The sequence below is a fragment of the Sceloporus occidentalis genome, unplaced genomic scaffold (genome assembly GCF_023333645.1).
Source record: "Sceloporus occidentalis isolate IW3139 unplaced genomic scaffold, rSceOcc1.0.p SCAF_12, whole genome shotgun sequence".
Lineage (NCBI taxonomy): Eukaryota > Metazoa > Chordata > Lepidosauria > Squamata > Phrynosomatidae > Sceloporus > Sceloporus occidentalis.
In genome coordinates this window covers 5,643,291-5,657,430 of record NW_028316992.1, presented here as the reverse complement: position 1 = coordinate 5,657,430, position 14,140 = coordinate 5,643,291, and positions in this window count along the sequence as shown.

Sequence of the window (14,140 nt, the reverse complement as noted above, 5' to 3'; positions counted from 1 at the left end):
TTTGGGGCTATTCTGGTCCTTCTTGGCCACATGAATGAACACACCGGAAATGGGCAAGTGTGATCTTCCAGATTAGGTTGTTTTTTTTAACATCCGTTCTCAAAATCCTTCACCACTGGTTATACTCATGGCCAGGGCTCATGGGGGTTGTAAGCCAAAACCATTTGGAGAGTTGCTTTTGTTACTTGCTTACTTTGCTTTTGTTATATTTTCCAAAACATCTGTAGTCATATTAATTTGCTATGCCTTCTCACATGTTTATAGTCATATTTATTTTGTAAGTCCACAGTTCTTTTTTAGGACATAGGAATATGGAGAAAAGGCAACATCCAGTCAGAGTGAGCCTGGCAACAGCCAATGGGAGCTTAGCCAAGAAAAGGTAGAGTTTACTCCCAGGAGCAAGTATTAATAGGAAGAGAGGAGCATGTATGAGGTTGATAGGGACCAGAAAGGGACAGAGCTCTCAGCCAAGGTGGCTGAGATACACTTCTGAAAGGGGCAATTGGAAGGGGTTTTGAGTACCCAGGTTAGCTTTGAAAGAGGTCAGCTAGGGAGGTAGCCATCATATACTGGTGGCAGTGGTGGGATAAAAAGACCCATTGTGCTGCCATCAGAGAAAAATAATTTGATGAGTGAATCTCACCTTGACGAGGTATTCGGAATTGTGCTCAGGAAACAAACTTGCATCATGTGCCAATTGGATGCCATATTTCCCAATATACAACCCACAATCAAATGGCAGCAGGAATTCTCTATCTGAGAACAGCTGAGCCAACTATGATTACCTAGACATCAGACGATGTTGACATCACTACTTCCCACAGTCAAAAGCCCAGTCACAGCACATATATATTTGCATGTAACCAAGCATAACAACCATCTTTCTGAGAATCACCTAGATCAAAGAGATGAAAACACAGAGACTTCATTGTTTATCCTTCAGGAACAAGACAATGGATGCTCTTGAGATTTCACTGGGACCCATTCTGCAAACTCAGTGAGTACAAGGCGGGATTCACTTAAACAAAACGAATATAGGATCCAGTGATTATTTCTCTTTGCATGTTTGCTATGCCTTCTTTGAGAAATCAATAGCCCATGTGAGTTTTATCATGTTGTGCCCCAATTCATAAAGGGTCTGCCTGTGTGTGTCTGTGTTGAGGTGGGGTGAGGTGATGTGAATACCAGGTGACTTTTCTGCTCAACATATTATTGGTTCTAGACCAGCCTTCCTTAACCTTGTGCCTTCCAGGTTTTTTAATTCCCGTATGTTGAAGGCATTGAAATAATTCACGATTTTGCATATATTTATTCGGTCATTAATTAGAGTGGAGACTTGAGTCAAGAAATCAGGATAGGTTTTGGAAGGCAGCTACGAAGAAACTAGACAAGATCCTGAAGTGTCAAGATATATCACTAAACACTAAAGTTAGGGTGGTCTATGCTATCATATTTCTCATTTCTATGTATGGTTGTGAAAGCTGGACAGTAAAGAAAACCGATAGGAAGAAAATCAACTCATATGTGATCTGGTGCTGCAGAAGTGTTCTGCAGGTACAGTGTGCTTCCAAAATTGAAAAACCAATGGGTCTTAGAGCAAATTAAACCTTAACTCTCCCTAGAGCCGAGATGACTAAACTGAGACTGTCTCAGGAGATGGTGTTCACACAGAGAAAAAGAAATATTCCCACTCCATTCCCACAATAACAAAAACAAAACAAACAGCATCATTTATATACCGCTTCATACCAAACTAGCAGTGTCTAAGCGGTTTACAACTGTAAGCTAATTTGCCCCCAACAATCTGGGTACTCATTTTAGCGACCTTGGAAAGATGCAAGCCTGAGTTGAGCTTGAGCCCTTTTGCTGGTACTGAATTCGCAACCTTATGGCTTTGAGTGAGTGGCTGCAGTACAGGCATTTAACCACTGCGCCACCAGGACTCCTAACAATAACCTGTTTAGACAATACATGTTGCCAAAACAGGTGGAAAAAGGGCCCAGCCTACCCAATCTAGGGTGATTTTTTTTTTTTTTTTTGGTCATATCTTTTTAGAAAAACCTGGGGGAAAGCCCAAGATCTATTATCCCAGGTTAAGTGGTACAGTGTGCCTATGTTATATGTGGGCATATGCTAAAAGCCACACCGGAAGAAGGCTCGGCACCCTGGAAGGGATAATAGCACACCACGGGCACGAGCCCCATTCTTTTGAATGGGGCTCGAGCATATGCGGAATTCCCCTGATTTGGCAGGGACATTCCCCATTAATCCTCTCTCATCCCACTTTTTCAACTGCCTTTAAAGTATCCCAGTTTTCTTTTCCCATTTGTCCTCAACTTACTTCAGTAGCTGCAAACAGAATTCAAAGTGCAAAAGTAGTTTCGACTCAGTTCAGCAATGAAGAGAAAAAGAGAGGGAACAGACTCTTGCTCTTTCCAGTAGGCTCAAGCAAAATCAAACTACAGCCTCTGCAAGCATCTTCCCCATTAACAGATTTTGCTTGGCCACATGTGTTGCAGTTTTCACCTGTGAAACTTTGGAGAATATGACACAGTTTTACTCTGAGCTTTTTTTTTAAATAACCCAGGTTTGTCTTGATATTTTCCAGGTATGTTCCATCCCACAACCCAAAACATGTTCATGTGCCCCACAAAGATAAAAAAAAGGTTAAAATATAACCAAGGTTAGTCCCACAACAAGAGCCAGTGTAAATTGGGCCCAAAGTGAGTATAGCTGCCATGGAATGCCTCTCAGGTTAGAGGGCAGAGGCTTCTTCAATCCATATCATCACAAATTAAAAAGATGCCTTGAGCTGGCTGGAAGAAAGGGTACATTAATGAACACATAACTTGGAGTATTTGTGTTGTTTAATTCCCACATTGCATTAATTATTTTGAATTAAAGATGTGTGATGAGTTGTGGTAATAGTTTTACTCTATTATTTGGCTTGCAGCTAGGTTCAGAGAGATAGCTGCAAATTACAATAGTACTCCATGTGTAGATTCCAAACATTTGTACTAAGGTGGACACTTTTGATTTCTATTCACTTTATTTTGTGGATTTATATTGCTAGAGCAACACTGAACAAATTTGGGAAAATAAAACTGTGGGTAGCGTCTTGCTCCATCTCATAACAAATATTTATCATCACATCCTGCATATGGGCTTTCCAAAGTCAACTGCTTGATTACTATAAGGGTGTATCTACATTGTAGAAATAATGCAGTTTGGCATCACTTTAACTGCTGTAGCTCCATCCTATGGGATCCTGGGATTTGTAGTTTTAGCCTTCTCTGACAAAGCGTACTTGTGCCTCACAAAACTACAAATGCCAGGATTCTATAAGATGGAGCCATGTCAGTTAAAGTGGTACCAAACTGCATTATTTATACAGTATAAAAGACACACTAGGAAACTGGAGACTGAACTAGACAGGACTTTAGTCTGATTATGGGATACGTTAAGAGGGTCTTCCTATATTTTAAATGAAAATATTCTGTCTTACTGAACAATAAATGACCTCTCAATGTACACCACACCACTTTGCAACACTGGCGGTGGTGGTGATTTGTAAAGAAGCCATATGATTCATACACACACACACACACACACACACACCAGATTGAACTCTATAAAGAAATCACACCAAAATTGTATTAGATGCTCTTAGGGCATTATTTAAGTGTACTTCATTCTCTTTGTCATTTTTCTGTCCAGATATTATACATATGAAATTGCTTTCATGGCACAAACCTTTATTGTATTTTGTAATGGAGACTTGTTAAGTGTCATTAACACAGACCAGGAACAGCTTTTAATGTACTTTGGAGGCTATAATTTAAAAACTATATGAAGAGTTTTAAAAAAATGAACTTTCCTTGCAAAATCTTAAAGAGCAGCAAGGAGAATAAACACTAGAGACCCAAGATTCCCTAGAGGCAAAAAGTTACCTTGGTTTATTTGAAACATTTTACTATCCAAATTCTTTCTTTTAATCATCCAAATTCATTCAAAAATCATCATAAAACATTATAAAGAAAAGCAATGTAAACAGCATTCCAGATTAACTGGATATTCAAATACCTAACTCTTTACTTCATGGATCCCAAAGTGCTGGTTGAAACTGAAGGCCTGCCATTTAGAGTACATGTGCAAACATTTCCTAAATTTGAGTTTGGAAAAATGCAGATTAACATCATAATTTTAGGAATGTGCCCAATGGGGATCAGGCAAATGGGTGCAGGAACTGCAGTCCTATAGCTATGTACTCAGGGGAAACGCCCATTGACTTTAAGGTGACTTGCTTCTGAATGGGCATGTATAGAATGGCATTGTAAAACTAACCAATTTACTAAGGAAAAAGTCCAATTGAGCTCAGGGGGGCTTTCTTATAAATGAATATGCCAGGCTGCATTATAAGGAGGTGTTATATTTTCCCATAACTTCAGTTTATGGTAGATAAAAATCCATTCGCAATTGACCAGTGTGCTTTCAAGGCCAGGAGCAAGAATTGGCAGGCTTGGACCTATGCTGCTCAGCTTTTCATTGACGTAAACAGGGATGTGCTTGCAGGACTGGGAATCCCTTCTCAAAATAAAAGGCTTCTGTTTTTATGCCCTCACAACAAAACAGTTGGATTCAATATGGAATGCATCTATGTCATGAGGCAGGGGGAGGAAACATATTCCGGGGTGTATGCTGCCAAGAAGATTTTAAAGCTGGTTTCCTGTGGGTGCTTATTATATTTGTCTTTTTCTTTTGCAGCTGGAAGTGAAGTCTTAAGCTTGTTTTTTGACCTCTTGTTGCCAACCCCACACTATGCAGCCTCACATATTGAAAAGATAATGAGCAAAAATACCCTTTCCTTACCCTTTTGCAGAGAATATACAAAGAAGCTGGAACTAATGGGAGGTTTGATTTTGTTGTTGCCGTTGTTTTTGACCAGGTCAAGACTCACAGATACAAGGAGAACACATTTGCTTCTTCTTGAGCCGGGTAAGAATAGTTCCTCCTCCTGAAAAGCCATTATTTTATTGGCACACATACCACTGTTGACAGTTCCTCCTGAGGTGAAGCCATTAGGCAGTAGACAAGATTCTTCCTGCTAATGGAGCTGCATGGCATGGCGGGCAGGTCCCGTCGTGGCATAATTAGCTCATCTCAGATTCTGTGTCACCAAGGAAGTTGGGCACTACCACCTGTTCAACTGCAAACTCTACATGCAAGGAGTTTGAATACAAAGGCAAAATTCACCCTGCCTCTGTTTCTTCACTGAGTCCTAGTCTCTCTCCCAGCAAGGTGGTGGCATCCCCCAAATAAATCAGTCACACAGTTTGTGGCATATCTGTTGCAACCAGGTTCTGTTTCCCCCCATTCTATTTAATTTGTTCTGTTCCAGAAAAAAAAGAGCAAGCAACATGCAGCAGCAAGTCTGACTACACATGATTTTAGGGAAGGTAAATCTGTGGGTGTAATTATGTTATTCAGTGTGAATGTGCTCAAGAATCTTTTTTAAAAAGTGAAAGGCCAGCGAGTGACTCCACACGGAAGCAGAAATTGTAAGTCATTAGGGTTCTTTAAAAATGTTTGATTGCATTTTTAAAGTATGATTATAAAGCAAAGGGGAGGGGGGAAGGAAATGAGCATTCAAAAGAAAAAAAGGAAGCCATAGAATATGAATGTAGGCTAAACGTATACATTTATGTAAGATGACCAAAGTTTCTAGAATGCATTTTGTGAAGTTGAAATCTATAAAATATCCATTCATGTGCACCTAGAACAGTGAGATCGTCTGACCATTGACAGGTAAGTAGTTTATCTTTCCAGCCTTGGAGTATAAGATGTTTAACAACGGTAAAGGTAGGAAAGATCCAATCACACTGACCCTCAGACTCTACACTGCAGAGATATAATTAAAAAGAACATGTGCATTTACAAATGCCAAAGATTATTTTTCCTAATAACAGTATAATAACCAAATTATTATATTGTAATACATCCAACCAAAAAGTGGTAACCGCTGCACATGCTCACATCATACATTTCAAGGCAGCATTGTACGCAATCATAACCCATTTGGGGAGGTTTTTTTTTACTGTGGTGGGAGTTCTTTACCAACCACAGAATGACTAAAATCTCCCCACAAACCCATCTTTTAAGTGATGCAGCTCACCCAATATGACCATTCCTGGGTCATTGAAGGTGCACAGTCAGGGAAGATGCACCCAGCTATTTTCTTGTAGTTGGATGCATGGCAGAGGTGCCTTTGGATGCCTGTTGTAGAATATCCTGCTACAGGGAAATAGCTAGATGCATCTCTGCTGGGTCCCCTGCTTTCCATCAATATGGAAATGCTTGGGTTGCACGTGATTGTATTCACTTAGGCTCCATCAGCACTGCAGAAATAATACAGTTTGATACCACTTTAACTGCCATGGCTCAATGCTGTGGAATTCTGGGAAGTGTTGTTTTGTGAGGTATTTAGCCTTCTCTGTCAGAGTGTTCTGGTGCCACAACAAACTGCATTTCCCAGAATATCATAGCATTGAGCCCTGGCAGTTAAAGTGGTGTCAAACTGGATTATTTATTCAATGCAGATGAAGCCTTAGAAAGTTGGGAATGTAGCAACATGAAGCATAGTTCCAGAGATATAGCTACACATTAGACATATATCTCCTGATGCAGGAGATATCAGCCAGTGCATTAGATTGCCAACATGTTGGTGAACTAGACAAACACATTGGTTGTGACTTTCTAAAATGTGACGGGATTAGGTTCTGCGTCATCAGACCAAAAACAGCCGTTTGTGGTCCCTCTTCCTTTCTCCTTCAGTTGTATACATCTTAGTTAGTTCCTATACAAACCTAGTTTGAATCAGTAGAACACATGGAGGAGCATAGAAGTCATTCATGGTAGATGGTGCTCACTATGACATTGACAGCTATACAATCCTAATGGAATTAAATTGTCTAAAACACCTTGTAAAGTAGTTCCTTGTGGTGTATAAATTGTCAGCTTACTCGTAAAATCAATGGAACAATGGCTTTCCCTGCACTGTCTCATGGATCATAGGGAATGTTACATGTTTACATCACAGAACTCAAAAGCTGATGCTGCCCTACCTCTTCCATCCTTGCAACAGGATTATTCACTTGTCTCTTCTTCTGCCCCTGACAATGTTTGAGAAGCAGTAGATGCTACAGCCTACTTTTTTACCTCTGATGCAATGTATAACATAATTACAAGTATATTTCTGCCCCAAAATCAATGTCTATTATAATATAATAGTGGACATGCATTCTTAAAAAACAGGATAGAACTAACTTTAAAAGTCAGTTTTAAAACTAAAAGCCAGACAGAATTGTGCATTTTGACAAAGGACTAAAAGCTCAAAAGAGATGAAGCCAGCCTTAGCCTCCTGAGCAGAGCACCCAACAGAGCCTCCACTGAAGATTTCAAATTCCTAATATGGGAGGAGGCAGCCTTTTATATTATGTCTATCTTCAGCCCCCAGGGGACTCCGAAGGTGGCAATGAAAAGGTGGGAGAACAAGAGGTGCACGTTTTTTATAATGCCATTCAGGCCACAGATCAGTATTCAAAGTTAAGAGTGTTAGCATTTTGCTAGAGTGGATCACCTTGAGCAATGCTCTACATAATATTACCTCAGTGTGGCTTTTTTCACTTTCCTCTTTTAATAAAAAAAAAACAAAACAAAAAGCACCTTTACTCTGTCTGGGAACAAGCTATATCAGGTTTTCCCACAGGTAAGCATACCTTGTCCTCATTGCCACCTTGTCACCAGGATAGTTATATCTAGATTGGATAGAAAAAGCTACACTTTACCTATTAGGGCATAGCTGTGTGCATAATACCTAGAATATTTCTGAGTGTATATTCATATTCCTTTATGTGACGTCATCTGTTTGAGATAAAGGTAATTCGATTTCCTTTTTAAAAGGAAAGAGTGGATAGATAGGTAGAGATAGGTGAATGCTTTGGAAAACATAGAACACATGACTACTCAGAAGAAAGTCAGATTTGAGTTCAAAGTGACGAACTCCTGGAGAAGTGGGGATCACAGCCTAAGAGGCAGCCTTTCAGATTTTTTTGCCCCCTACTACAACCCTCACAATCTCCCAGGAGTTGTAATCCACTACATTTGGAGTGTGCCAACTTGTGGAGGGTTAAGATAGTGTGTTGGAGGAAATAAATCTCAGAGAGATCTTCTTCCCTGGAAGAAGATTAACCATCCATTATGAAGCCAAGCCCTCCCTCCAGTCCGTCTGCCTTGGTCCAGGCCTCGGAGGTAGAGAGGAACTGCTGGACCTCTTACCCTCTCCCTCCACCACTCCCTTCTCCTTCTGTGTCATGTCTTTTTAGATTGTAAGCCTGAGGGCAGGGAACCGTCTAACTAAAAAGATTGTATGTACAGCGCTGTGTAAATTTACAGCGCTTCATAAATAAAGGTTAATAATAATAATTGATAGTGCTTTGTGGAGCCATGCTTCATGATAATTATTTTATGCTTTTTAATATTTTACAATTGTTCTTGATTATCGTGGGACTATGGGAATAGGGTTTTAATGAGATAGGGCTGAAGTGAGAGACTAGCTCAACAGAGCAAACAATTCCCCAAACTTTGGTAACAGGCCAAAGTAAGGAGGATGTAGTGCAAGACCAGACATGGAAAGGACAGAAAAGATGTCAAAGAGCTAGCATGTGCTGTTGGTTAGTTCAGGTTAGAATAGACCCATTCACTCAACTGCTGAATGATGAGACAACAAGTAAGTAAATCCTACTGATTAATGATCGCACTCTGGGATTATATGCTCACGTCAATGGATACTCAGTAGCAATTGTTGCTGAAATACAACTGAAGATAGTCAGCTGTAGTCACTCTTTGCTAAGGTGACTACAGCACTTTTCAGAATGTAGGTAGTCTTTGCTCTCTAAGATTATTGTGTCCAGGATGCAAAGTACAGGTTGCTGTCTGCACACTCCTTCGGTAGAAAGCCATCTCCAGAACTCACCATCACCATCATTTTGGAAAAAAACTCAGCTTAGTTGCTTGCTCAAGTGGGTTGCAGGCTGAAGTGATTCCCACCCCATTGTCATTGGATGACTTTGGGCTTGTTTGGGCCTCTCAAAGTAACTGTGTGAGGGGAAAGGGACAGGGAAAATCAAATATACCACCTAAGGTCTGCCTAGAGTTACCCAGATAGAAGCAACTGTGCCAGGCAGAAGAAGCTGAGTAGAAGCAGTAGTAGTTTCTTGACTGCTTCTTCTGTGTCTCTTGGACATTCTCCTCTGTTGCAGCACAGAACTTTGTGGGTCCCTCATGTCTTGTCTTATTCCCTGAAACTGGCTTGTTGCCCTCAGGGTGGAGGAAAGTTGCTGTTCCATAATCTGTAGTCACTTGGCAATCCAGTTTGCTTCTTAAGATTTTATCACACCAGCCTCGTAAAGTGCCATAATCATATTAGCATAGGAAACATAAGCATACTGTACCAGGTTGGGGACAGCCATTAGCATACACCTCTTCCAAATTACCATGGTGTTGTTTCTGTCCTGCCCACAACAACTTATAGTCCTGCATCCCTGCCCCATGCCCTTCCCAGCATGCCTTTTGGTCGGTATTTATTTTTATTTATTTTTAATTTTGCACAATTGCAAGATCATGGCAATCCATTAAGATAAAATAAAATAAAGGAATTTGGAAAGAAAAGAAAAAGAAAAACAGCCTGCATGGGAATAGTAAGGGGGAGGGGGAGAGGAACAAAATCATGCCCATTGGCACCCTTTGACTGCCTGCATATCGGAATTGCTTCAAGAGAACTTCAGTTGATTGCATGTGCATGGAAAAGCTTTATAATTGGGAGGCATTGATTTGCCCATTGATGAAAAGAAGTGGTCCAGCAACAGATGGACTACAGATCAGCTACTGGATAGGCACAGTGATAAGGTGCAACAGAAACTACTATCCTACTCTAATTCCACTTTTCAAGCCTCCTGTGATAAAGTCCTTAATGTGTAATGGGGAAGGGGAGAGGTCATTTTGTCTTTTGCCTCAGAAAGCAAATTATCTTGAGTTAGCCCTGGTGTAACCTCAAATGCCCATGAAGAAATTTGGGATGCTAAATATATGTATGAAAGAAAGAAAGAAAGAAAGAAAGAAAGAAAGAAAGAAAATGGAACAGAGGAGGTAAAAAAGGGGGGATATGTGTTGATTGACATAAACTAGAGGAAGAGGCTGCTCCCAGATCCTGATCCTGCCCAGGCCTGACACACCCCAGGGGTTAATTTTAGCACGTTGCTGAATAGGCTGAATGACTCATTTGGGTCACTTGGCTTTATGAATCATAGAGACATAGCGATGGGAGCAGAATGAAAGTATGAACGGCATTGCTTAAGTTAGCTGAAGAAAAATGCAAGACTATCTGGGAATGCATGGGACTGAAGACAATAGGCAGATGAATGGTTAGATGAATGGCAACAAATGTCAGCCCATTCTTAAATTCTTGGTGCTTGGGTTCATTTACCCTCCAGGGCATATGTGGCCTAGCAACAACAGAGTGTAGTCAAGACAGAAAACGTTATTCATGAGGAACAACCGACAAACTGGGAGGGTATGCAGCAATTTGCTTTTGCCTGAGTACTTAGGGAAAGGGCAAGATTCTGTCCCTCTTCTGCTCTCCTCTCCCTCTTGCAGAGTTAACTGAGTACAAACTATTTTCAGACTTTGAACTCAGTTTGCACCAATGGAAGTAAGTTAAGGACTAAGGGGGGGAGTGGGAGTAGGAGAGAGTGTGAAAGAACCCCAAGTTGTGAGACATACTGTCTTCCTTTCTTTCTCTGTTTATGTTGTGTGCCTTCAAGAGATTATGGCGCCCCTAAGTCTTTATTAGTTAGAACATTTATTTCCCCATTTCACCTAATTTGCAGAATTCCTCCCACTGATTACGGTATTCCTGTGTATTTTTTTAATAAAATAAAATATGCTCTCTGGAATCCTATATGACATCTTACTTAATGTAACTTTGTGTATGCCTAAATTCACAGCTGGATTGCAAAGATGCTAAATGGGACACCTGCAAGAATGCTCAATGCACATTGGTTCCTGATGCTCATTGGGACTGATGCAATGCACATGAGTACTGATGTGATGCACATCAGAACCAGTGCAATGCATATCAATAGCTTTGTGCATTGGTCCCATTCTACAGCAGGCCCATAAGGCATCAGGCATCAATGTGCACTGGGCATTTTGCTGGCCCTCCTACATGGTAATGTAACAGAAGCCCTTGTTAACTGAAGTGCATTTTTCTGAATTTTGGTGCGTGTGTTATTCCACATGACCTCAGATGGAACCTGCCCTGCAGTCTGCCATAATCCCTAAAGCGATGGGACATGCACACACTCCACTAATGACTTAACCGGTTAATGAATTAACCCCTTTCCCATTTCCCTTGACTGTTGTCCAGACCAGATTACCTCTCCCCATACAGTCTAATACCTTTGCCCTGAAGCTAGTTTTAGACCTGAAAAACACCTGCAAATCTCCCCTCAGTGTGCTAGTTTGGAGTTCATGGGGACACTGTGACACTGTGATCTCTAGCCTAGTTCCGGCACTTCTGCTCAACCAACACTCTTGGAACGACTGTATCTCACCCTACTTCATCCAATTGGATTCCGGAAGCAAGCCTCATCTATAGTAAGTATCGCCCATAGTTCTGCCTCGAACCTACTCCAAACTATCCCCTGATTTCCTGAGCCTTGAATGAATGAGTGAAGGTTATCGCATCAGTGCCTGAAACGTTTCTATTCTGTTCCGAAAACGTTTCAAGATGTAACGTTATGGGAACGGATATTATCGCATTCGAAAATGTAAAGCGTTCCGAGAACGTAACGGGAACACAATTTACCGCATTTGTCCTTATAGGAAGCGTGATAAGTATGAGAACGTTTCAATATTTGCACATGCGTATTTGTAACAGTGTATTCTTGTTCATGAGTACCACATACACAGAACAAAAGGCTTTTACAGGGAGATATTTGTGCAAACACAACCTAATCTTTTTATATACAAGATACATATAGACACACACACACACACATGTATACACACATATAGTCCGCAATCTATATATACAAAATTTTATATATATATATATATATATATATATATATATTATGCATATATATGTATATATTGTGTTTAATATATTTATATTATATATAATATATATTTTGTATATATTACATATTTAAAATATGTATATTGTATATATATTGTATGTATACTTTTACACACACACACACACACACACACACACACACATATATATATATAAAAATGTTATACATATACATAAACATAGGGTTGCCATCCCTGGGGACCTCCAAACAAGAAAAATGTAGGACAAGGTTTAAAAATGTAGGACTTTTTTTTAAAAAAATTTCCTGGCCAGGAAATTTTAAAAAGAAGGTCCTACATTTTTAAACCTTGTCCAGGGCCAGGCTAGAGCTGGGGAGACAGCCTCTCTCAAGCTCCAGCCAGGCTTTGGAGGACTCTGCAGTCGAGGAGCCCCATCCAGGGCCAGGCTAGAGCTTGGGAAACAGAATGCAGGGAGGGAAGTCCTTTCAGCCAATCACAACAAGGCAGAACATGGGAACGGAAGTAAGAACGGATTACATTACTGCTCTGACATTTCTTGGACCGTTTTAAAAACGTTTCCACAAGCTTGGATCACTTTCTCATCCGTTCCCTCCGAGGAACACATATGGAACACTTTGAGGGGTATGTAGAACGCGATGGGAACCCGATGGGGACAAAAACGTGCGGTAAAGTTGAAAGTGTTCCGTTCCAATCGGGTTCCAAAAATGTTCTCGGAACGCGATGCGATAAACTCCAGTGTGTGATAGTGAGTTACTGTGTGATTTCCCCTTTTAAATAAAAATAAACTTTAATTGGAGAAGTCTGCCTCTGCATCATTTCTTGGATCCACCAGCCCCTCAGTGTACAGGTGGGAGACAATTACATAGAGTCCTTGTAGCCAACCACCTATCTATTTGAGCTAAGTAAAATTCCCCTACATAGATTTTGGCTACACCCTCTACCGGATATGGACTTTGTGCAACTACATAATTCTAATTCCTGTAGATGTAGGTCCATTTACAAAGACACAGTGCCCCAACAGGATTCCAGCTGTTATTAATAAGACACTAAAGCACATTTTAAAATATGTGCATTGCTTTCTGTCCATTTTATTTTTTTAGAAGTTCCCTCTATGCCTTTCAAATGAGGGCATTTTCTCATGACAACTCTCAAGCAGTGCAGGAAAAAAAATCCCAGTTTTATTGGGATTGTCAGCTCCAGCTATCAGTTCCTAGGCTTCCCTCCTCATGGAACCCACTGCCTGAATGGGGCACAATCAGAAGAGCCCACATGTAATTTCCTCCAAAAATAGTGATGGCAGTGCTCGCCCATCGGTCTTTTGTGCACAGAGAGGCAAATATTGTCCCACTTTTTTATCTTCTTCCATCATTTAAAGCATGTCACATGTGGACCACGTACACTCCTGAACCCTGCTGTTGTGTCTTGTGAAGTCCCCTACCAGTTCCCCAACCCCAATATATGTGTGTGTGCACGCGCACACACAATTTTCAGGCAGTTTGGGACCTAAACCACATGGAAAGACACACACACACACCAGCATAAAAACACTTGAAAATATCTCCATCCCATCCCCCAAAGCATGGCAAAAGCCTGTACTACCCCCAAATATCTCTATTTTCCTCTGTAGTCCCTCTCAAAATGGAGATAGGAAGTAATACAACATCAGTTCCTGTCACCATTTTGAGCGACATTACAGAGGAAAATTGAGATATTTAGACTTGCATTGATGTGTGGCCCATAGCTGTTTGGGGGTGAGGGTGGGGATTGTCCAGTCCTGTTGTAAAGCATGTATTTTTATTTAAGCCCCAACAGAAATCTATATAATGGGTAAAGGGATCCTAAGGGCATCACCACATGCTGCCTTCTACTATTACTAAGAAATAGAAGCTGATACTTCTGCAAATATCAGCTGAATGTTTGAGGGAAATACTAAAATATATGACAAACCCTGCAATTCAAACAT